Genomic DNA, 3,448 nt, shown 5'->3' with positions numbered 1-3,448 from the left:
TAGTTAGTGCGTAGTCATCACTAGTTAGTGCGTAGTCATCACTAGTCATCACTAGTCATCACTAGTTAGTGCGTAGTCATCACTAGTTAGTGCGTAGTCATCACTAGTTAGTGTGTAGTCATCACTAGTTAGTGCGTAGTCATCACTAGTTAGTGTGTAGTCATCACTAGTTAGTGTGTAGTCATCACTAGTTAGTGCGTAGTCATCACTAGTTAGTGCGTAGTCATCACTAGTTAGTGCGTAGTCATCACTAGTTAGTGCGTAGTCATCACTAGTTAGTGTGTAGTCATCACTAGTTAGTGCGTAGTCATCACTAGTTAGTGCGTAGTCATCACTAGTTAGTGCGTAGTCATCACTAGTTAGTGTCTAGTCATCACTAGTTAGTGTGTAGTCATCACTAGTTAGTGTGTAGTCATCACTAGTTAGTGCGTAGTCATCACTAGTTAGTGTGTAGTCATCACTAGTTAGTGTGTAGTCATCACTAGTTAGTGTGTAGTCATCACTAGTTAGTGTGTAGTTATCACTAGTTATCACTAGTTATCACTAGTTATCACTAGTTAGTGTGTAGTTATCACTAGTTATCACTAGTTAGTGTGTAGTTATCACTAGTTATCACTAGTTAGTGTGTAGTTATCACTAGTTATCACTAGTTATCACTAGTTAGTGTGTAGTAATCACTAGTTATCACTAGTTAGTGTGTAGTTATCACTAGTTATCACTAGTTAGTGTGTAGTTATCACTAGTTATCACTAGTTATCACTAGTTAGTGTGTAGTAATCACTAGTTATCACTAGTTAGTGTGTAGTTATCACTAGTTATCACTAGTTAGTGTGTAGTAATCACTAGTTATCACTAGTTAGTGTGTAGTTATCACTAGTTATCACTAGTTAGTGTGTAGTTATCACTAGTTATCACTAGTTAGTGTGTAGTTATCACTAGTTATCACTAGTTAGTGTGTAGTTATCACTAGTTAGTGTGTAGTTATCACTAGTTATCACTAGTTAGTGTGTAGTTATCACTAGTTATCACTAGTTAGTGTGTAGTTATCACTAGTTATCACTAGTTATCACTAGTTATCACTAGTTGAGGAGGTTACCTTCTCTACGCGTGTTCTCACAGCGGCGACGAGTTTCTTGGTACAGCGCGGAACCAGCGTGTTGGTGACGACCACGCGCAGAGTGGCCAGCCTGTAACACAGTTACCTAGTTACCTAGGTAACTAGTTAACTAGTTAACTAGTTAACTAGTTAACTAGTTAACTAGTTAACTAGCTAACTAACTAGTTAACTAGTTAACTAACTAGTTAACTAGTTAACTAGGTAACTAGTGTTGGTGACGACCACGCGCAGAGTGGCCAGCCTGTAACACAGTTACCTAGTTACCTAGTTAACTAGTTAACTAGTTAACTAGTTAACTAGTTAACTAGCTAACTAACTAGTTAACTAGTTAACTAGTTAACTAGTTAACTAACTAGTTAACTAGTTAACTAGCTAACTAGTTAACTAACTAGTTAACTAGTTAACTAGTTAACTAGTTAACTAGTTACCTAGTTACCTAGTTAACTAGTTAACTAGTTAACTAGTTAACTAGTTAACTAGCTAACTAACTAGTTAACTAGTTAACTAGTTAACTAGTTACCTAGTTAACTAGTTACCTAGGTAACTAGTTACCTAGGTAACTAGTTACCTAGTTAACTAGTTACCTAGGTAACTAGTGTTGGTGACGACCACGCGCAGAGTGGCCAGCCTGTAAACACAGTTAACTAGTTACCTAGTTAACTAGTTACCTAGTTAACTAGTTACCTAGGTAACTAGTTACCTAGGTAACTAGTGTTGGTGACGACCACGCGCAGAGTGGCCAGCCTGTAAACACAGTTAACTAGTTACCTAGTTAACTAGTTACCTAGTTAACTAGTTACCTAGTTAACTAGTTACCTAGGTAACTAGTGTTGGTGACGATCACGCGCAGAGTGGCCAGCCTGTGAACACAGTTAACTAGTTAGTTAGCTAGTTAACTAGTTAACTAGTTAATTAATTAACTAGTTACCTAGTTAACTAGTTAACTAATTAATTAGTTAACTAGTTAACTAATCATCACCACCATAACCACCACCATCACCACCACCATCACCATCACCACCATCACCACCACCATCACCACCATCACCACCACCATCACCATCACCCCCATCACCCCCATCACCACCATCACCACCATCACCATCACCACCATCACCACCATCACCACCATCACCACCATCACCACCACCACCATCACCACCATCACCACCATCACCACCACCACCATCACCACCACCACCATCACCACCATCATCACCATCACCACCATGACCACCACCACCATCACCACCATCACCATCATCACCATCACCACCACCACCATCACCACCACCACCATCACCACCATCACCACCATCACCATCACCATCATCACCATCACCACCACCACCACCACCATCACCACCATCACCACCATCACCACCATCACCACCACCATCACCACCACCATCATCACCACCATCACCATCACCACCATCACCATCACCACCATCATCACCATCACCACCATCACCATCACCACCATCACCATCACCACCATCATCACCATCACCACCATCACCACCATCACCACCACCATCACCACCATCACCATCACCACCATCACCACCATCACCACCACCATCACCATCACCACCATCACCACCATCACCATCACCACCACCACCACCACCATCATCACCACCATCATCACCATCACCACCATCACCATCACCACCATCACCACCATCACCATCACCACCATCACCACCATCACCATCACCACCATCACCACCATCACCACCACCATCACTATCACCACCATCACCATCACCACCATCACCACCACCACCATCACCATCACCACCATCACCACCATCACCATCACCACCATCACCATCACCACCATCACCACCATCACCACCACCATCACCACCATCACCACCATCACCACCACCACCACCATCATCACCACCATCACCACCATCACCATCACCACCATCACCACCATCACCATCACCACCATCACCATCACCACCATCACCACCATCACCATCACCACCATCACCATCACCACCATCACCACCATCACCATCATCACCACCACCATCACCACCACCACCACCATCATCACCATCACCACCATCATCACCCACCATCATCACCATCACCACCACATCACCATACACCATCATCACCATCACCACCACCACCACCATCACACCATCACCACCATCATCACCATCACCATCACCACCACCACCACCACCATCACCACCACCATCATCACCATCACCACCACCATCACCACCATCACCACCACCCATCACCACCAACATCATCACCATCACCACCACCACCACCATCATCACCATCACCACCACCACCACC

At 43.9% G+C, this 3,448-nt stretch overlaps 1 long non-coding RNA gene across 3 annotated transcripts in view; it reads right to left on the bottom strand.

Annotated features, from left to right (window-relative positions):
• Nucleotides 1-1,096: 1,096 nt before the first annotated feature.
• LOC144955180 (uncharacterized) overlaps nt 1,097-3,448 on the bottom strand; it is a 15,065-nt gene continuing 12,713 nt past the window's right edge. Inside the window, exon 4 of one of the 3 annotated variants that reach the window (XR_013641533.1) lies at nt 1,097-1,187. This is a non-coding gene — a long non-coding RNA (uncharacterized LOC144955180). Of the gene's footprint in view, nt 1,188-1,829; nt 1,862-1,947; nt 1,978-3,448 lie in introns of those variants that run through there. The other 2 variants (XR_013641534.1, XR_013641535.1) reach the window with 2 other exon arrangements.

This window comes from Lampetra fluviatilis, unplaced genomic scaffold (assembly GCF_964198595.1).
Source record: "Lampetra fluviatilis unplaced genomic scaffold, kcLamFluv1.1 SCAFFOLD_607, whole genome shotgun sequence".
Taxonomy (NCBI): domain Eukaryota; kingdom Metazoa; phylum Chordata; class Hyperoartia; order Petromyzontiformes; family Petromyzontidae; genus Lampetra; species Lampetra fluviatilis.
This window is presented reverse-complemented; position numbering and strand designations above follow the sequence as displayed.